This window comes from Oncorhynchus nerka, linkage group LG2, assembly GCF_034236695.1.
Source record: "Oncorhynchus nerka isolate Pitt River linkage group LG2, Oner_Uvic_2.0, whole genome shotgun sequence".
Taxonomy (NCBI): Eukaryota; Metazoa; Chordata; class Actinopteri; order Salmoniformes; family Salmonidae; genus Oncorhynchus; species Oncorhynchus nerka.
In genome coordinates this window covers 59,210,203-59,233,315 of record NC_088397.1, presented here as the reverse complement: position 1 = coordinate 59,233,315, position 23,113 = coordinate 59,210,203, and the positions used below count along the sequence as shown (strand labels likewise).

Below are 23,113 nucleotides of genomic sequence, written 5' to 3'. Positions count from 1 at the left end.
ACCTAATGTAAATCAAAACAATATGTTGAAATTACATCTGTGCCCACTGGGTCCTCTCCATGTAATGGATAATGTATCTGTCAGACAAAGCAGGGGGAGTTGGGGATAACATTATTAAGGTAGGCAGAATATTACCAAACTGTGATTGTCTGATAAACTTTTCTGATTTATTTGACATAGATCAGTGATACTTTGTGATACTTTTTAAACTGTTTTTTGTAACTCTACAACCATCCCTCTCCTACAGTCCTTGACACATAAATTACAGCCCTCAAGGAATTGCCTCAAAAATGCCAAGCCTTGCACCGTGGTCTCCTTCTCTCCAGCAATGTGTCACATTGTGCTGAACCACCTCATTAAACCATATAAGTGGAGTGGCTGTCATGGTTGACACAGGTGTGCCTGAGTCCAGGGCAGAATTGTGCTTGTGTTGGCACCCTGTCTTGAATCATCATCATGATGTGGCCGGTGACACTTTGCTTCTTGAAAGTCCAATATCTTGAAAACTTGACTATTCACATGCAAAACTTTTGGGACTGTGTCAACAGTGAACTATTGAGTGGATTTTCAGGTAGCCTAGCAGTTACGAGCTTTGGGCCAGTAACTGAAAGGTCGTTGGCTAGAATCCCGTAGCCAGCAAGGTGGAAAAATCAGCTGTTCTGCCCTTGAGCAAGGCAGTTAACCCCTATTAACAACTGCTTCCCAGACGCCGTTTACGTGGACGTCGATTAGGCAGTCCCCCGCACCTCTCTGATTCAAAGAGGTTAGGAATAATGCAGAAGACAGATTTCGGTTGAATGCATTCAGTTGTGCAACTGACTAGGAATCCCTCTTCCCTTTCCCCTTTCCCCTTTCCCCTTTCCTCAGTCAAGCCAGGATTTGCCGACGTCTGTATTCTGCCCTAGACTGTGTTCCTCTGTGTGGGATGGAGAGAGACGAGAGGATACAAGGAGATTGATTGGCAGATATTTATGTGTCGTCTCACACCACTGGCTCCCAAAGAGCAGAACCCTAATAGCTTAAGTTAAGTGTGATTTCCTTGGAGACATGGTAAAAAGTATATTTTGGCAAGTGAGTAGACATCAAATGACTCAATGAATCAATTCCTGTGCCAAACTCAAGGCATTTAGAATATGTTGTTTCATCATAGCTCGCCTGCTGTTGCTCATTACATTTATTTTTGCACCTTGAAATGCTCCCTGAATCTCAATTATTAGATGGTGTACTTCCCATTCATAACTAGATCAGGCATCGTCCTATATACTGCAGTAATGTCTTTCACAGTTATTGCTGCTTATTTTATGACTAACTGTCCTATTCTTAAATGGGATAGTCAAATGGAGTGTTGTATCCATTTTGGATAAGCAGTTTGGTTTTTCAATGAATGCTGAGTGGCCAGTAATGTATTGCAACAATGTTTCCAAATTACTGCCCTGCAAACAGTGGGACTGCAGATGCTACGTTGCCTGGTGCCTTTCTCAGCTGAGTTTCAACGATCCATTATCTCCTCATTACATCCATTTGTCCATTTCAATGTAAATGTTCTGCTCGCCAGACCAGCCATGCCGGCCTTTGGAAATGTATTGAAAAATGAAATGATAGGGATTTCAACCATTGTGCCAGCCTCCATTGTTGCTGGTATATTTGTGAAGACCTTTGAAAACAAAGTCTGAATGAATATATTCAGAGATTTTAAGTACAAGCTGCACTTACTCCAAACAACAGACCACTTTCACTGAAATTAGCAGAAAATAACATCATATGTTCAACTATAATATTTTTTCAGTGCTGGAATTACAATATTAAATTAGTTCCACGTACTGTAAACAATTAGGTTCATTAGCATGTGTTTGCATCATTTTGTTAGAACATGCTTTCATATAGGAAACAAAGGAAGTTATAATGATTCTGAATCAGTAGACTACTAATAATTTCTCTGCAAGCAATTGCATTACACTATGCTCTCTAGCTCCGAACAATGATTATTCCAAATGAGTCATGAGAACCACAGAGCAGCTCTATCCATCACTGAGTTCAGTATGCCACAGTCTTCCACTAGCCCCCTCTGTTCGGTCTGATGAATCTAGGTACCCTTTTTTCTGAAAGAATTATGACATTCTGGGTTATGTGTTCCACTCTGGCCCTGCACTAGAACCACCGTATTTCATGACTTGGAAGCAAACTTGTAATAACAAAGATTTCAAAGGTAATCAGTCATAATAGTGAAAGTACTGTTTGGTTAGTCACAATGCCCTACCCCTTATTACAATGTTGTATTAGCCACTCATGATACAGTTTTCTGCATACAGTAACCAGGTATGAACAAGCTCTAACAATTTGTCAGTCAATAGGCCGACATTGCTTTTTCAAAACCCTTTCACTTTAAGCCAATTTTTTCTATTGTATTCGATGGGAAATACAGCAACGTTAGTCTACTACAAGGGATCGTCCAAGAGCATTATCTCCCCTCAGCCAAACTGTGTGTATTTTCAGGTTCCATAATTGATGCACAGCACTAATGGCATGCTCTACTTTCCTGTGGTTGACCTAAAGTGGTTGAATGGTCAGACCCAATAAAATTAGTCTTGCTGTCTGACCACTCTGCTAGGTTATATAAAAACACAGATACTATCAGATTGAACCAGGCCAGCCCTGGACGTCCAAAGTCTCTCACAATACTCTAGTAGACCAATAAGGCCTTGACCAGAAGTGAAGAGAGATACAGGAACAGAAATGAGTGACCATGTTGTTCCCCATCTGTAGACACACGTCACTCAATAAGCATCATTACCTGCTCTTGATCCATGAAGAGGTTTCATCTGAATAGGTTTCCATGGTATAATGCTTTTGTGAGTTATTTGTTAAATAATTTAATGACTGGCTCTTGGGGCCCTTTGGTATCAGACAGATGAGTGTGGAGACACTCCTCACATCCATTCATCTTGTCTGGAACACAGAGGTTTATTCCTACTCATTAGAGGTGTACTTACGCGCTAATGAGGAGGCAGGAGGGACGCTGGCCATGGGGTGGAGACGTTCAGCGGTCACTTTATTTTTATTTGAAGGTGACCACCAGTTCTTAATGTGAGTTAGTGTGTGATCAGACTCCCCTGAGCTGTTTAACCCAGTACTGTGACAGAAGGGTTGTGTGAAATGAGGAAGACACATTTCAGTTGAATGCTTTGTTGCTGTCTCTCTGTTCCTCTCCTCCTCTCCCTACATCTGCTTCTCCTTCACCAGTGCTGAGGTGTGTGCGTGTGAAGGAGAATCTCCCTATCGTGAATAATGTGCATCAACAGTAGAGGTCGAATGGAATGGGTTTCTACAGATAATGACTGGAGTGATGGTACCTGGGTGCCACCAGATTGCAGAGTGTCTGAGCCTGTCATAAAGCGACAGAGGAGGAGGGCTTTGGATGCTCGCTGTGTCCTTTAGCCATTATGAATGTCAAGAGAGGACAATGTCAAAACAGTCCTGTTTTTCATCCCCTCCCTCCCTACCTCCACTGCTCCACTGCTCCATCCATCTCAAGCAATCCCTTTGTCATTTTCTCCTTCACCCAAGCAGAAAAAATCCCCCAGTTCAGGCAAGGGTCACGCATCTATATACCACATTTACCTTACACACTCAATGAGTGATTGACGGCCAATTCGGGCAGCTCAGTGTCATCATCTTATGCAGCATATGTCTTCCTGAGCTAATGTTTATTGCATCTGTCTTCCTGTCATTGGCTGACATTGATGCTCCTTTCCTATGCCACAAAGTCAAACTGATCTCCTCAGTCTCCCCTGTAGTCTGGTAGGCCTCCCTTGACTGTTGTTCTTTATATATCCTACTGCTACATGTTTACACGCCTCAAAGGAGCCCATGTCAGTGGTGAGGAGGAACAGGGGCAACACTCATCTCCCCCTTTACCACCACACTGCTCTAAACACTGAAATGCTGCTCAAATTGCATCCTATTAAAAGTCAATGAGGCGTTGTCACATTATTACAGGCCCCAAACCTGACAGCTCGTAAAATAATCTATCAACAGACATGCCCATGAGTCACTTTGTTGCTTTTGCAGTGAACAAGATTAAACTTGATATTTGGGACAAGCAAACTAGTGTACCATTTTGAGGTTGGGGACATCATGGAATCATTTTTAGATACAAAATAAGGTGAATAAATGAAATGAGGGCAGATTTGAACCTGGAAGCCTATTTCTTTTTTTTTACCCAGGTGAATGTGTGTATAGTGACTTTGCAGGCAGGTGGAATGGATAGTGGGAAGAACCAGAGAGAAAACAAAGTCTACGAATCTGTCAGATCTCTGTCATCTCTCCTAGTATCCCATTGACCTTCACTGGATATGGCTAGTCTGGATCGCACTATCACAAGCTACCACAGACAAGCATTATTATTTCCACCCAATGCTCCCATTCAGCTGTAAAGGTGTGTGTCCTCACCCGACAGGGCCTCAGGGAGGGGACGCCTTGCCATGGAGAGAACTAAATGATGTATTGATCTCTCAATTTTTCTGGTGACTTAAGTAAGGATTACCTCATAAAGACAATTAAAGGACCAATTAGAAAATCAATGAAATGTTAACCTTGGATATCAGCCTCTTCTGCAAAATAACCAATTAGTAGAAGCATATCATGTAGCCTATTGAGCTCCATCAAAGCAGTGTGTTTGTGTTAGAGTTAAGGAGTATTGGCTTAGCTCCCTCATCCCTTTTTCCACCTAGACCTTTGTTGGCCTCACCCAGCCTCTCTACCCTCACGACTGCCCAGTGGGCCCCTGGAGCTGCAGCACCATGGAGCCCAGGGAAAGCTCTCTGAGAGCAGATGTTCACACCTGATTGCTCCAGACTTCCTGACAGTAGCCCAGGGCCCCTATGGGATGGCTGACCTTGTGGAGAAGTTCAGAGCCACGGCAAGAATGCGTCCTGTGTTCCTTATTTAGGTTGCTTTTGTGAGCAGGAATCAGAAACAAAAGAGTGTTCTGTAAGTTGAACCTACAGCAGGGATTTTCATACATTTTATCCCCTCTTGGAAATGCTTCTTACCTGTGCATATTTAGGACTCTGTATCAGCTTTGCTCATGTTCAGTGCTATAACCATAAGCACATGCTGCTTTTACCAAAGTTCTCTGAATGAGCAAGTCTAGGTGTAGATAATGAGAAGAGATTGTGAGAGACCCCTGTTGTGTGCAGGGACATGGGGCCTGTCTCTCATTGCAGTGAGTGACAGAAAGGGTAGCTGTAGCACAGTGCTGCTGAGGGAGAGACAGCTGCCATTCTAAGCTGGCTCACTGTTATAATATATACCATTGTGCAGACACTTTTATACAAAGCAACTTACAGTCATGTACATATTTTCTTTCATATGGGTGCCCCCAGGAATCAAACCCACAACCCTGGCAGTGCAAGTGCCATGCGCTACCAACTGAGCCACAGAGGACCACGTATTTAAAATGTTCTCTGGACCTTAAATTGTTTCTGTGCTCAGACTTTGGTTATTTAGAAGGGACATATTTTTCTGGCAGATATGTATTGTTTGAAACAAATTCAATTATTTATGACACGCTGAAAATAAATAAGCACAAACACATGCCAAAGAAAATGGTAGCAGTGTAACCATCAAAAGTAGCCAAGCGTTTAACAGCCTCTATGTGACACATGTACCTGTCCTTTGCCGCTGAAATCCCCTCATCGCACACAATTATTGCCTTCTCAAAGGCGTGAAAGGAGCTGTCAAAAATAATATTGTGTTTTGATGTTGCTGTAAAGAAAACTTTTAAGATGTTTTTATTGAACAGTTCACAGCTGAAGTCGTTGAAGTAAAAGACAAAACAGTGTCAGTTTAAGACATCCAGACAAAACACTACTCATTTATATCAAGACCATCATGCAATTATTGCAGCTTAAAGTGGAACTTAGACCGTTTTAGATATATGAAACAGGCAATCATAATATCAGTAAAAAATATACAACTCCCAGTTTATTCTACAAAACAAACTTTGAGGTTTTAAAAATAGGTTATATTGGACTCAATTCCATGACATTCAGTAAAGCATTGGATGCAGTTCAATGCATGATTAATATAATTCACCAATACATTTCTTGGAAGTCCCCAAAAATTGCCATCAGGTTGTAAATCACAGCTGGCCTGGTACATTGTATGCTGCCTCCACCCATTTGGGATGCACTGTTTCAATTACTCAATTTTTTGGGACAAAAACTGACAAAAACTAATGTAACTAAGGCTGGGAATGTCAATACAATGCGAATATTCAGGATGTGTCCTTGGGTGGTGCGCTTGACCCTGGTTGCTCTGGATGGGAGCGTCTGCTAGATGATTGAATGTTATGCAATTTTGAGCAGTTTCACTGCAGGTGAATAATATACTACTCCTAATCAGCTCTGCTAGGGTGAGTAAAATGATCAGGGTGAGGTATTCTCTCATTTGTGTCTGGAAGTAGCTAGCAAGCTAGCCAACTTTAACCAGTTATCTTTGGTGCTTGACTGCCACTGTGGAACGCTCAAATCAAGTCTACTCCTCGGCCAGAGCGTCTAGTGTCAATAGTGCAGTGTGCGCAAGGACAGTGAACGCTCTAAATTTATGAACAGACAGTCTGACAATGTTATGGTTTACGAACGCAGAGCACACTGGAGGCAATTTACGAATGCAACCTTAGTTGTCAATCAAATGTATTTGGCATTGACCAAATCGGCAGACAGGCAAGTTCCCATTCAATTGTCAAAACGTGGGTTGGGAAAAGCATGCATTAGCAGGCAAGATGCAGAAGGATGAGCAGGTGTAATGAATACTCAGGGAGAAAAAGGTGTAGATTCACTTCGCAGAGCACAGCAGGTGTTTATTTCGCCTTCGCAGATGGCAGGAATCCTGGTCACAGGCAGGCAATGGTCATATACAGGTAGGTGAAACAAAACTAGGACTGAAAGCTGTAACCGGTTCTCACAAACAAGCTAGGAAAAGGCTTAGTAGAGTCAAAACAAACAATACCTCACAACGGCACAAACAGAATGAACTGAACTAAATAAAGAGCTGATGATACCAGGTGAGTTACTAACACAGGTGAACTAAAATGAAACAGGGCTACGTTCAAGAACACAAAGAAACAGGCCTATGTTCAAGAACACAACAAAACAGAACACAAGGTTGACAAAGGAAATAAATACAGAACCTTACAGCAGGCTACTATTCCACGTATTTTAGAATTGCAATTTTTGATGGCCAACTATCTGAAAAAGTTTGAGAGGGTTTATCTAATGTTGTCTTATTAGATGTTTTGCTTATCTCACACTGGCTAGTATTAGCTGTTGATCTTGTTATTGTGCATAACTGAGGGAGAGAGAGCCTACCTTTTTCATGGTTGTTTGATCAATAGGGCCGTGAAGTTCCCAAATGTAAGAGGACTCCCGTGGTATTTAGTGTATATATTTGCAGAAATACATTCAGGTGTATTTTGTGGCTTTTGGAGAATGTGTTCTGATTATATAAAGTCAAGCTATTCCTAAGGCCTGTAAACAAATACACAGTCCAGTTCAAAGTGAATGATGGCAGGCCTGTGTGGCAAATGGCTTATTTGCATAAAGGTCTACTGTAGCTCTGATTGGCTATGTGGCACCGGTGTGATTGGCTATGGCGCACCGGTGTGATTGGCTATGGCGCACCGGTGTGATTGGCTATGGCACACCGGTGTGACCGGCTATGGCGCACCGGTGTGATTGGCTATGGCGCACCGGTGTGATTGGCTATGGCGCACCGGTCTGCGTAGATGCCGGTCCTGGACGCGCAGTTTTTTTTATTCGGTTTTATTTACTGAGGTGTCTATTAATTGTCCAAACACATGGCTGATTTCCCACTCTATATTGCTATAGAATTTTCACAAGTGCCTTACTCTACAGTACATCATTCCTAAACATTCAATGAATTCATGAAAATGTGAAAAGGACCATATTTAAGTGGTCGCTCGTCAGAAAATATAAAATGCGTTGTCATATTCTTCCTGGGGGTTTATATGAACAGATTTGAATAAGATCATACATGTTGCTAAAACAGTCAGTTCCACTTAAAGTGCCTTGCTTGGTCTAAAAATCACCAGTCTTTCATATGTTTTGTGTTTGATTGCAACCAACACTGGCAGCAACCAACTACATGCTCTGCCTCCCTCTGTTTATAATTATTCAAAATAAGTACACAGGGAGTAGGAACTGTTTTTATTTTGGTCCAAGTATCCACTAAGAGAAAATTAATAATAATTAGATTTTATTTTTTGGCTCAAGATGAATTTGATTAACCATTCATGTTAGTTGCTAGTACACTCAACAGGCTGATATGCAGCAAATTGTGGAAAATTCTTGAAGTATATCAAATAATGGTTGCGGAATGTTCTATTTTTCAGCCATTGTTTAATTTCAAGATGCAGGATGCTTCAAGATATTTTCTTCCATATCAACATGTTGAGTGTAATGTTGTGCTTTCTACATACAGTGTGCCTCCTATAATATTTCACTAAAGGAGAGGGACTATAAGGATAAATCAATAATGTATATATGATAACAATTTAAGCCTAACTTCCTGGTTTTAAACAGTTCCTACAGGATGAGATCACCCAGTATCTTTGCCAATGCATCTTTTTTGTATGAGTTGTGTTTGAAAATGTTGACCATCAGCCTGTGTTCAGTGCAACCATATTATTAGCCATAGGCATTGTGTCTTGGCAGTGAGGCTCCACTGGGACATAGCTCAGGCTAGTGATAGGGTCCCTAGAGAAGACTACCTGCCATTAAACATGGAGCTCTACAGAAAAGTACACAATTAATTTAGAGAATTAACATATCCCATGTTAATATTAAAGAAATAATTCAGGTATCCGGGAACCATTCTTAGCTATAATGGTAATTTGTTCTTTAGTTGGGATTGATTGGCTTTGTGAAGCCACCTGCAATTGTAAGAGGCACTTCACAAATTGTTCATTTGATTTGAACATTGATACTTTCTCTCTCACACACACTCATACACACACTGTCTCACACACACACAAAAAGAGAGAGAGAGAGACACTTCAGCAGTTGAATCGTGACAGTGGTTGCTTCAGCTTGAGGATTAGCGTGGTTTGATTTTACGGTTACATGGGAAATAAAGATGTCGTAACACGTGTTTTCAGACATTGATTTGTGAGATGTACTGTAGAGATGGACATGGATGTTTACTGTCTGGGTGTCTCTGTAGATCTACTGTACATGATTACTCGAGTCACGACAATCAGATTGCTACAGTATAACATCACACGGTTCATGGTTGTTATAAGGGGGTAACTCATAAGCCAGACACTTGGAAATAAACGGTGGCTTCTCTTTATGAAAGACCCAATATAACTGTGTTGTCACGCGTGCTCCTGCTCCCCCTCTATAATGATGGCAGCCCATCATTATACACACCTGCCACCATCGTTACACGCGTCAGCTCTTCATGTGACTCACCTGGACTCTATTACTTTATTGATTGCCTCCCCTAAATATGTCACTTCCTCAGTTTCTTCCCGGTGTCTGCGTTATTGTTGTTACTTTCCCCTATCCATACGCTGTCTGTGTTTGTAATATGTTGGTTATTTATTAAATCTTCACTCCCTGTACTTGCTTCTCGTCTCCCAGCATCTGTCCTCACAGAATGCAGACACCAATATTGGAAGCATCGGGGTGCCTCAGCTGGCTCGTTGTGCTTCCATGCCAGCTGGCTCGAGAGGTTTTGTTGCCTCTGTTGGCTCGGCAGGCTCCCATCCCACGTTATGCCTCAGCCGGCTCGTCAGGTTCCCATCCCACGTCATACCTCAACCGGCTCGTCAGGCTCCCACGCCTCAGGTGGCTCGTCGGGCTCCCACGCCTCAGCTGGCTCGTCGGGCTCCCACGCCTCAGGTGGCTCGTCGGGCTCCCACGCCTCAGGTGGCTCGTCGGGCTCCCACGCCTCAGCTGGCTCGTCGGGCTCTGTCATTCCTGCTCCCGCTCTCCCTCTAGCGCACAAGGGCACCAAGCGGGCCATCATTATGCACACCTGTCACCATCGTTACGCGCATCAGCGCTTCATGGGACTCACCTGGACTATGTTACTTTATTGATTGCCTCCCCTATATCTGAGGCGTACCAGGCAGGTATGGCAATTGCACCCACCTCAACCGCAAGGCTCTCCAGAGGTTAGTGCGGTCTGCACAACACATCACCAGGGGCAAACTACCTGCCCCCCAGGACACCTACAGCACCCAATGTCACAGGAAGGCCAAGAAGATCATCAAGGACAACAACCACCCGAGCCACTGCCTGCACTCCGCTATCATCCAGAAGGCGAGGTCAGTACAGGTGCATCAAAGCTGGGACCGAACCGAGAGGCTGAGAAACAGCTTCTTTCTCAAGGCCATCAGACTATTAAACAACCATCACTAACATAGAGAGGCTGCTGCCAACATACAGACTCAAATCTCTGACCACATAAAAAATCAGAATTAATAAAGGTTAATAAAGGTAATAATGTTTACATATCCTACATTACTCATCTCATATGTATATATTCTACTCTACACCATCTACTGCATCTTGCCTATGGCGCACGCCATCGCTCATTCATATATTTATATGTACCTGTTCTTATTCATCCCTTTACATTAGTGTGTATGTGTTTATAAGGTAGTTGTTGTGAATTTGTTAGATTACTTGTTAGATTTTACTGCATAGTCGGAACTAGAAGCACAAGCATTTCGCTCCGCTCGCATTAAATCAAATGTATTTATATAGTCCTTCTTACATCAGCTGATATATCAAAGTGCTGTACAGAAACCCAGCCTAAATCCCCAAACAGCAAGCACAGTGGCTAGGAAAAACTCCCTAGAAAGACCATCTGCTAACCATGTGTATGTGACCAATACAATTTGATTTGATTTGATCTGTCACTTCCTCAGTTTCTTCTCCGTGTCTGCATTAATGTTGTTTTGTTCCCCCTGTTGAGACGCTGTTCTTGTTTTGTTATATGTCCGTTTATCCATTACATTTTCACTCACTATACTTGCTTCTCATCTCCCAGCGTCTGTCCTCACATGTATAACATACCGACACGCACTGTAGGATTTGCTATGTGGAAATAGCACACATAGTGATTTTAATGTCGATTTTTTTTCCATTAAGTAGAGCAAGCTGTCCAGTGCACCAGATACAAACAGAAAATAAAACGCTACAGACACACGCACTGTACATCTTCTTTGATCTCATAAACCTGACAGATGTGATTAATCCATTCCTGCTTAGAGCCGTGCATTAATTTCCCCTTCGCTCCTAATGCAGTTTAGCCCAATTAACACAGTGGCTCTTTTACTAACAGTGTGAGGGAAGATGTGCATGTGTTAGGGCTGCAGTTGGCCGCGGCCAAGTGCTGAAGGAGATCCAAAATGGAGACATGTCTGTGAATACCAATGCTTCCCATTTCCCCTCACTAGAGGCAAGTGGTGATGGCAGAGTCATCTCTCTCTCTCTCTCTCTCTCTCTCTCTCTCTCTCTCGCTCTCTATCTTTTTGCCACTGCTCCATCTTCATGCTAAGTTTGTGAACCAGCACCTCTAAAAAATATAAACAAAAAGAGCTGCAGAACACTAATTGAGGTTCATAAGATTAGGAAAGTGGGTCTGACATAGTAAAATAAATTTAGCCAATTCAGCCCTGCAGAAAAGTGAAAACTAGAACTGTCAGCCAGTGAGATTCCCCTCTATCTTGAAACACACTGGTTGGTAATATAATGGAGAGATCTCTTTTAGCTGTTTTCAGATTGTCCACTCCTCAATTCTAAACCTCTGCACTTTGATCCCCAGGCTCTGACTAGACTGGCATCCGCTATTACTGTTATCACTGTCAGTTCTCTGTATTTCTAATCCTGAGTAGGATCCCTGCAGGATAAAGACAAAGTAGCTCATATCACATTCATACCTGTGGATCAGGGGAAGTAGGGGAGGGGGGGATATGCAGGTGAAAGGACAGTAGAATTATACATGTGACCCCAAAGGTCATGAAGGCTGATTAATGTTAGGTATACATGTAGCCACAGAGTAAATGTGTTGAAAGATGATCACACCAGTGTCTGTCTAATCAGTACTGATGCCCTTGGTTCAAGTCAAAGTAGGTAGGACAGCTGTAGGGATGGGATGCATTGACATCCGTCAGAACACTGGGACTCTAACGGTCAGTGAGTGGGGAAAGACGTGTAGTCGATTTGCATAACCAAGAAGCAGTAATCTCCTTGTTATTGTGACACGTTGATATTGTTTAGTTGAAGGGTTATGATACCTGGCATGATTCCTATTTGCGACAAACATGTTTTGTTGTGTGTGAAAAGCATACAGTATTTATATATGACCTGCTAAGAAGAATTCTGGTGTGGTTTCATCCCAGTTATATAGACATGCTAGATCCTCTGCAGATGTTCCTCACAAGTTTAGAACCTGTATCTATCATTTTAACCACAATAGCAATTCTTGCTTACAAGAGCAACTTAGATTAATTGTAGGCTAATCATTAAACACATATAGGCTCCTGAAGTGTATGATGATTTCAGTCCAATAACATCCTTTGTTATCTGTCCTCTAACATTTCAGTGAATATTACCAACAAACGTGCAGTCATGAAAATTACTGTGCTGTAAAAATGCAATTTCAGCCATTCTCCGGAAGTTACATGGCAACAGTACCTTATACAAGTACGGTAATAAGACTTCTTACTTTCAATTCTTGCTATGTGACAATACTAGTTTCTGTCTTCACATGTAGCCCTCCCGCTCTGCCCCTGTTACTGAGGCCTGGAACTTGGTGTGAAGGTCACAGTTTTGGCCACCAGGCAGGACCTTCTATTTCCTACAATGGAGAGCAGAGGAGCTGCAGTGGCAGGCTCTAATCCTCTTTAATTTGTTTTCAGATGGGGTTTTGGAAATACCAGCCTGCTCCCTAAGCAGAGATCACATAAGAACGTGGGCAGGGACAGCTGTCTCCTCTTCAGGCAAATTTTAATACAGGTCCGCTTGCCGCTGCCTTCCCCTCGTAATGAATAATTCCAGCCTGGGCTGAGTAGTTACTTTGGATTTTGCAACCGAATTGAATGATATTCTCCACAATACAAAAGCATGGCAGGACTGGTTGTAGACTGCAGTGTAGGAGAAATACAGAAGGGGAGGATGGTGGGGTGGTGGGGGGTGGTTATGATCTATCAGTATGCATGTGGGCCTCTGTTTGAATCAAAACAAACCCTGTAATTGGGTTTGGGTGTGCTCCTTTCTCCTTCATATGAAGGCAGAGGTTGAGTTATGAAAAAAGCTCTTTACTCTTCTCACCAGAATGCTTATGTACCTTGATAGAGGTGATTTGTATCAATAAGCAGAGCATTCTATCTCTGCTCCGCCATGCAATTCTTTTTCTGCGATGTGGGTGAGAAGAAGGCATAATTCTACTGAAGTGATGAAGCACATCTTGAGAGACAGAGGGGGTTTAAAAGCTGCTGAAACAAAGCAAGCCGGCAGCAGGTTGGCAACGCAGGCAGGAGGCTGGCAGTCTTTTAATCCTTGCCGCAGTGCTGATAAATCGGCATGCGTGTTTCATTTTTATCCTCCTCACCAGTTTGCCTGGCCTTTGAGTAATGAACAAACCCCCACTCGCCTCTCAGGCCCTTTGATCAAATATCCAACCCCAGATTACCCCCACTGCCACGCGACAGATTGGTTGAGGGGAGTGATGGGCCAGCAGGTGCATGGTCCTGTGGTTCACTGGATCACTGGGGAGAGGTGCAGCTTAAAACACAGCCAGAACGTTCCATCTCACTTCCGGACACACCAAGATCACTCCTCCCTAGCTAACCAAGCACAGCCAATAAAAGCTACTTGGGATCTCTCCTCCCTTCTCTCCCACTCTTTAAAACAATGAGAGACAGAGTGCCTCAAGTGTTGCACCTGAACTCTGCTTGACCTGTTACCCGGGTGGCACAAATGGAGAGGTTAATCATGACTATTGTTGTATGGCCACGAAGACTGTGGTCCAGAGGTATAATAATAACAACTCTCGTTGTGGTTTGAATTGATAATTTAGCTGATTCTTTGAAACAGGTATGTTAGGCCTGGTCTGGAACTAAAGCCTCTCCAACCTGTAACTCTATAGAACAAGAATTGTCCACCTCTATATGGAACAACATGGGGAACTTCCCCTCCCTACCTTCAGGCTAAGAACATCTGCTAAATTACTCAAATGTACAGAAAGTGTTGCTGTTTCACCAGACCTTAAACCAGGTCTTTTCAGTCTTTGCAGACCATCTTTATTTTTTCTCCTTGTTGTATTTTGTAATAATCATAGCTGCACAGTTTAATTAGCCCACTCTTTGATGTATTCCTGTCCAATATGTCAACCAAACCCTCAGAGTATTTTTGCATTTGGGAAGCACATAAAGCCAGGCACCATGTCGTCATAGGATATTTTTCCCCCAACTGTTACCAGTTGAATGTCGACACAAATAATACTTTTTTGTATATTTTTTTTCTGAAAGATTGTATTAACATATGCAAATGAGGACTTGACTTGTCCAGAGAAGATTGTTGATAAATACATTTTCCGTCTTTGTATCTGTAAAATACTAAATACTAAAGTATTTCTCCAAAGAAAAACGCACCTGAATGCTTTCATGACTTTCTATGCGCACCACAATTATCTGTTTCCCTGAATTGCATTGTGAAAGCTTAACGCTGTAATATCATATTTTATGACTTTGCTAGTCATGTTGGCAATAGAATAAGCTTTCAAATGATGCCCATGTGACTCAGATTGTGATTTATAATGGGCCATTTTTCGATTGCATGAAACAACAACAGTAATTGGTGATGGTAGGGATGTGGAGTTGTGTTCCAAACAAAACTACTACAAGTTTGCATGCTCTAGCTCCTCAACTGCACAGCTAGGAGAGCTCAAAAAGCACCTTATAGCTGAAGACTCTTCTTTGAGTCATAAAAGTGCATTGAAATTGTTCCCTTTCAGCTGCTACCATGGCTATGCATTTCATATTACTTCTGTAAGAAACGTTTAAATTTAGCCCTATCCAATTATGCATTACATTTACATTTACATTACATTTAAGTCATTTAGCAGACGCTCTTATCCAGAGCGACTTACAAATTGGTGCTTTCACCTTATGACATCCAGTGGAACAGCCACTTTACAATAGTGCATCTAGGTCTTTTAAGGGGGGAGGGGGAGAAGGATTACTTTATCCTATCCTAGGTATTCCTTAAAGAGGTGGGGTTTCAGGTGTCTCCGGAAGGTGCCAATTCCTACCAGTGTAAAAGGTTAAAGACAAGTACATTGAACTTAGACTTTCAAACGCCAGTATGCTTAGACCCAATCACTATCTCTTCAAATGAAGTTACCTAATATAGTCCAGTGGTTAACATTTTCTATGAATTGGGCTTTTCAAGTATGTGTAATTTAATGTAGTGAGCTTTGAAATGATTGATGTATATCAATTATAAAGCAGTTAAAATTCATTACAATTTTGATAACGGTAGGATGATAAACTAAAGAAAATATATATTTTTTTATCAAGTTTTTAACATTTTTATGTTTACTTTTTGAAAATACTAATATTAATGGAACATAATACCATCAAATCTCAAACTTGATAGGTAGATGCAAAAAAATGTAATTTCAGCCTGGCCTTATAGAAAATAATGTAAGTGTTTTGTTTTGTTGGTTTTTCCTGTGAAATAGTCGGCATCCTCTCTCTCTCATTTTATAAATTGATTCCAGCACCCCCTAAGCTGCATCATGATTGTGTAGGCGTAGATTGTAGATTATGCGATCCAGTTCTTCATTACGTCAGGCACAATGTGTCTTTTGTGTCCCCATTTAGATGGAGAGTGGATAGAGGTTTTTTTCCGGTGGTGTCTTGTAGCATTGCTTCAGTATGAGAGGGAAGTACACATGCAGGGCCATAAGCAAAGAGACAAGGATCCAACTTCAGGGAAGTTTGTTTTGGGGGCCAAGCGAGTTAATAGAAATACATTATACAGCGCAAGGGAGATGAGCACTAGCAACACTGCAACCCGGCAAGGCTCACTCAAGCACACTCGAAAGGCGGTTTGATCTCATAATTGAGGCCAGTCCCCGAACATTGGTTTTTCTATTCTTTGGACACATCAAGACAAGCTGGAAATACATTGTTTTCACCCTCAGTAGTTGTGTGGTTTTTAACTGTGAAAGACTACTTACTGCCTGTGGTCTTTGGATGTGACGAGTGTGGTACTTTATTTAGAGTGAGGCATGCAAGAGGAGGAAGTGAGAAGAGCACACCCTTGGAGAGATTGCAAATGAACAGTGAAACAGGGTTCACTCTACTCCATGAAATGTAACAGCAGCAATTCCACTTTGATAGATGGACTCTGCAGGTTATGTTCCTGTATGCAGCATGCGTTCCTCGAATCTGCCCATTTGACAATTGAGAATGGCAGTTTCTCTACACTGCCCCCGTCTCCTCTTTCATTTCATGCCATTGCTCATGACCTGTAGTGATGCAGAGGTCTCCAGATTGTTCAAGTTCAAGTTTTATTTGTCACATGCACAAGTACAGTGAAATGCCTAACTTGCAAGCCTATCCCAATAGCAGTATTCAATATCAAAAAAGTATAACTAATAAGAAAAGAAATCAAGAGAAATAGGAAAGAAGAGAGGAAGCTATATACAGGGTCAGTGCCAGTACCAAATACTGGAGTATTGAGGTAGATGCAGTATGTACATGTACATGTAGGCAGGGATTTGGAGAAAGTGGCTAGTAGCAGGATTAATAATAACAATAATAATAATAAACAGTATGTGGTGGTGGGTGTGTGTGCATGGTGGTGTGTGTGTGTGTGTGTGTGTGTGTGTGTGTGTGTGTGTGTGTGTGTGTGTGTGTGTGTGTGTGTGTGTGTGTGTGTGTGTGTGTGTGTGTGTGTGTCAGTGTAGGTATGATAGGGGGATATACATGTAAACAAGGCTGAAAAGTGACTGGTAGCAGAAATATATAATTATGACTACTGGTAATATATACATGTAAACAGGAGTAATAGTGACCAGTAGCAGGATATATAGGTAGATTCTAATGGTAATGTAAATCAACAATCAATGAACAGCAGCGTAGTGGTAGTAATACATCTAATCACTAATCATTTTAGCAGCAGCATAGGTGTGAGGGGGAGCAGATTGAATGCACAAACAGTGATTGATCTCTCTGGGTTACCGGGACAACATGCTCCCTGGGTAACTGTGGACTGACTGGCTTGTCGTTAGGTAAGGGCTTTTAGGGCTGTTCATTGAAAGATAAAAAATGTTGAACACAAGTGTTAGGTTAGAGGTCAACATGGTGCTGTGAAATGCTATCGTTATGGTAAGGAAAACCTTGTATACTCGATGTCTGAGCAAAAGGTTTTGATTGAGTGTAGTAGACCATCTTTATCTCTGGATGTTTAATCACAATTATATTATGAGATGTTGTTACAGGTTTCTTTAGGCATGTTCACACCACACCTTAGCCCAGGGCTAAAGCTTAACAAAAAGGTTAACAAATGCTTGTGTGAACACAGGATAAGCTAGCTCCGGGCCAGTCTTAGCCTAGGGCTAAGATAGCCCGGGGCTAAGAACAATACCGTGTGAAAAGGAAGCCATTGCCATTGTAATCCATACATTATTTATTTTCTATTTCTTCAGCAGATACAGTGATCAAAATAGTAATTTTGTTTTCATACATTTTGTATTTCTGAAAATAATTGCCAATGTCAAGTCAAAGAAGCAGCCTTTTTTCTCCCCTACCTTTATGAGTTTTGACTGTTTCATACACTGAGACAAAATTGCTTGGGAAAACCTTCTCCAAATCAATCTCGGTTTGCCTCAAACGGTCTATCTTTGATTTCCCTGGACTCTCATTTTTTGAAGGCAATCTGTTTTCTTTTTTCTTGTACTGTAGGTCCATAAATAGAAATAAAACCATTTGCATAGCAAAAAAACCTTCCATGCCACCCTAAAAAGGACCTCAACTTTCCACTTGCCTTAACAGATTATATCATCCATTAGAGTTGAGTTGTTTGCATTGGTACAATCTCCAGAAAAAGGCACACAAGCTTAGGGCTCATTTGTTTTGCACATGCAATACAACTTTTTACTCCTCCAATCAGACTCAGCAGCCTGAGAATGATTTGCACCTATTGGGAGAAAACTTGACTCTCACAGTCCCTGGGGAACTTTAGCACGCCATACTAGTGGTCATCCGCGACCATACTCTGGGAGGCAGGCTTTTGCAAAAATTGAGGAAGAGAGGGGGAAAAAGGAAAAAAGAAAGACAGAGGGAGAGAGAGAAGAGAGAGAGCTCTGTGGTTTCATTAGACTGTGCCTGGTCAGCTGTGCCATTGGCAGATATGCCAGTGCGTCGAGGCACACGTGGCCAAGTAGCCTGCCTGGCTGCGCTTCCCTACTGCCCCAGACTCCTTGTGCTGGCGACGGAGAGATAATTCCACTCGCCCAGGGCTCTTCAGAATGAGGTCCTGGTGATATGAGTTCTTCCTGATTGCTATCCACTGTGGCAGCATGGGCCTGTGGGAGGGGGCAGGATTACAGCGGACGGCGCTGACACTCTCCAAGCTGAAGCGTGTCATTAAACAGTAAATCACTCTGATTGAAAAACGCATCATCTCCCAGCATCCTGTTTACAAAGCAAGACCTGCTCCACAGGCCCAGATTGTGTTCTTCAGCAGCATAAATCAAGAGCCAGTCATACTCCTGGTTCACACCACTCAGAGCACTCCTCAACCAACCCCTTTGGAAATTGATTCAATGACAAATCATCACATGCTGAACCCTATTATTTGGGGGATAAAAATGTACTTTTCATGGACTCATACTAGTCATGGACTCATCATGATTCTCTTGGTGTTTGTAAGATGTGACAAACATAACGCTCAGTCATGCAGCAATTATGTGTAGCATCATTGTGCTTCCAGTTATAATTTGCTGTCAGGAATGCCATTTAGATTGTTAGTGCAACAGGAAATGAAGCATTTTGGAGCAAAAAGATGCACTCTACATTTAGGCTTTATAGAGACTGATGCTTATAATGTTACAATAACCAGTTTGAGTTCTTTAAAATGGTTATGTCCACATAACAGACTGTTACAATAATGTTACAAAGGACAATCACTCGACGCCGGAATAACTAAACCACTTTCTAAAATGTTATAGATTATATTCAGTTACGATATCATGATAGTTGGATTATATCGGTGAAATGTTCTTCTTCTGATCTCATTTCTCACAATGTTTTTCTTTCTGAGTTGGAGTTGACTTTCATTGACCCACTCTGATGTGCAGATTGGGCTGAGAGACAAGAGGCAATGTTCCCAGCATCAGCTCAGCCGCCTCTCTACTCAACAGCTTTAATTGACACCAGCGAGTGTCTCATATTACACATTATCAGAGTGTGTAAAGTCTGCATCTAAATTTTATATTTATAGATTCACATATTATATTCAGACTAAGGCCATGGCTGCATTATGAAATAGCTTACCATTTAATGGAACATATTGACCAGAACTAGTATTTCTGCTAATTACATGTATTCCTTTCACCATAAGTGAAAAGGCAGGAGTGAACAAATTACCAGAAAAAGACTTGCTGTTTAGAAGTCATTGAAGTGGTGAAAACACGCAGAGCCTTCTGGGCATTCTGTTGTATTAATAGAGTATTAATGCCATATTATATAGTTGCTCAGTACCCATCCCTACTTCCTGTTTTTGTGGGCAAGCTTATGTTATACTGCAGTTCAAAAGAACACAATGTAGGTGTCAGCTTAACATTGACTGAAACAATACATGAAACATGGACCCAATACATTTTTCTGGTGTCCTGCTACTATTGCATCACCAGTCTTTGTTCTCAACAAGCATCATCTACATGAAACACTACATATTGTCATTACAGTTTCTGCTCTCACTCTCCCCCTCTTTTGACATGATATTGCTGAAATATGTCCTAGACACTACAAATCAGGTCTCCTTGTTTACGCAGCTTTCGAAGCAGGGAGAAGGAGACCCGGTGGAGCACAAACTCTGCCATACATTTTTCTCATACAGTCAGTAGCACTGACATCTATGTAGTAGAACATTTTGTGCCGCACGATAGCAGGACATTTTGAGCTGGTTCATCATTGGGAATGGTTTTGTTTTCTCACTGCAGTTGAGCAAATTGCTGTTAATAATGGAAGAAAGCATAGTTTGCCGCCCTCATTAGATGTTGAGCGCCTCAGACGGAGGCCTCGTCTGCCTCTACAACCAGTTAACATGAGCCAATTAAAGCCATGCACTCTGCAGCCTCTCCACAGTGTTTTATGTTGCCCAACAATGATAATGCAGTCTGCCGCTTTATTCCACAGAGCGTTTGATGTTATGGAGGTGTACACTTACACTACTTTACACTTACAGTAGTTTATGTTTAGCGTTTTAGTAAGTGATCTTCGCCGATGGCAGCAGTTCGTATCAACCCAGCACCACACCAGTTCCATGGTATTATAACTACCCCAGTTGTTCATGTCAGTCTGGAGACACTGTGCTTTAGTCAATGCCTGAGGAGCCATGATGGTATATTCACTGTGCTTGGCTGTGTGACATCTGATGGTAAAATCAGTCCAACTGAACTACTGATTCATAAGGATAGGAACAGATGGTGGTGAGAAAGGATATAATTGTATCTTCTCAGATTCCTCAGAATGTAGGGCTTATGGCACTTGAAGGATCAATATTGTGCAGTACTAGTATTAAAACAGAATGTAAGCCTCCCTGTTGAATTTAAGCCCAACTAAACCTGAGGTGTTTCTACACAGACAGACAGACCTTGTCAGAGCTTACTGGAGATATCCACCACATGACACTAAAGATGGAATTTCTTCACTGTAACTTGGTATTATGAAGTAAATTCGAATGTAGAGCTCATATTGAATAGTACCTTCCTAAACAAATGTAATTGTCTCCAAAGGAAATTGATTTGCCCAGCTTCTGCCTGGCCTATGTCTAAATCCTGCAGCTGCCCCTCTTCAACTTGTACACAAGACACAATGAATGTTATGTTTATCAGGAATGCAGTGATGGGGGGGAAATATCGACACAGTTACATATCACAACAATTATTTTAGACAATATTGCATCGATACTTTGACTCCAAGTGTGTGTATATATACAGTACCAGTCAAAAGTGTAGACACACCTACTCATTCAGGGGTTTTTCTTTATTTTTACTATTTTCTACGTTGTAGAATAATAGTGAAGACATCAAAACTATGAAATAACATACATGGAATCATGTAGTAACAAAAAAAAAGTGTTAAACAAATTCAAATATATTTTATGTTTGAGATTCTTCAAAGTACCCACCCTGTGCCTTGATGACAGCTTTTCACACTCTTGGCATTCTCTCAACCAGCTTCACCTGGAATACTTTTCCAACATTCTTGAAGGAGTTCCCACATATTCTGAGCACTTGTTGACTGCTTTTCCTTTACTCATCAGACCAAAAGACAGATTTCCACCGGTCTAATGTCCATTGCTCGTGTTTCTTGACCCAAGCAAGTCTCTTCTTCTTATTGGTGTCCTTTAGTAGCGGTTTCGTTGCAGCAATTCGACCATGAAGGCCTGATTCACACAGTCTCCTCTGAACAGATGATTTTGAGATGTGTCTGTTACTTGAACTCTGTGAAGCATTGGGATGGTAACTCTAATTAACTTATCCTCTGCAGCAGAGGTAACTCTGGGTCTTCCTTTCCTTTGGCGGTCCTCATGAGAGCCAGTTTCATCATAGCGCTTGATGGTTTTTGCGACTCACTTGAAACTTTCAAAGTTCTTGAAATTTTCCGGATTGACTGTCCTTTATGTCCTAAAGTAATGATGAACTGTAATTTTTCTTTGCTTATTTGAGCTGTTCTTGCCATAATATGGACTCGGTCTTTTACCAAATAAGGCTATCTTCTGTATACCACCCCTACCTTCTCACAATACAACTGATTGGCTCAAATGCATTAAGAAGGAAAGAAATTACACAAATTAACTATTAACAAGGCACACGTGTTAATTGAAATGCATTCCAGGTGACTACCTCATTAAGCTGGTTGAGAGAATGACAAGAGTGTGAAAAGCTATTGAGGGACAGCTATTGCGGAACTGTGGAGGGATCTTGGAGGTTTCGGGTTCACGTTTTTTGGCTTGGTGGTAGATCGGTCAACATGGCCTTGAGCAGGGCATTGACCCTGGATGCTTTTGTGTATCGCTCTGAATGTGAATCTGTTGGATGACTGGTATGATGTAGCTGTTGAGCAGCTTCAATGCAAGTATATTGTATGTTTCAAATATTCAATGAATATTTTTTTTTACATAAAAAAAAAAAGAGTGTAAAAAGCTGTCATCAAGGCAAAGGGTGGCTACTTTGAAGAATCTCAAATACAAAATATTTTTGGATTTGTTTTAACACTTTTTTGGTTACTACATGATTCCATGTGTGTTATTTCATAGTTTTGATGTCTTCACTATTATTCTACAATGTAGAGAAAAACAATTGAGAAAAACCCTTCAATGAGTAGTTGTGTCCAAACTTTAGACTTGTGCTGTATATACAGTGCATTCGGTATTCAGACTCCTTGACTTTTTTCACATTTTGTTACGATGCAGTCTTATTCTAAAATGGATTAAATGGATTTTCCCCCTCATCAATCTATACACAATACCCCATAATGACGAAGCAAAAACAGGTTGTTAGATTTTTTTTTTTACAAAATGTATAAAAACATCCACTGAAATATCACTTTTACATAAGTATTCAGACCCTTTACTCAGTACTTTGTTGAACAACTTAGGCAGCTATTACATCCTCAAGTCCTCTTGGGTATGACGCTACAAGCTTGGCACACCTGCATTTGGGAAGTTTCTCCCATTCTTCTCTGCAGATCCTCTCAAGCTCTGTCAAGTTAGATGGGGAGCTTCGCTGCACAGGTATTTTCAGCACAGGTATGTTCAAGGACATTCAGAGGCTTGTC

The 23,113-nt window shown here is 41.6% G+C and overlaps 1 protein-coding gene across 2 annotated transcripts in view; it reads left to right on the top strand.

The window, feature by feature from the left end:
* Positions 1-23,113, top strand: part of LOC115138888 (immunoglobulin superfamily member 21-like) — a 270,562-nt gene that overhangs the window by 65,370 nt on the left and 182,079 nt on the right. The gene's annotated exons all lie outside the window — the stretch shown is intronic.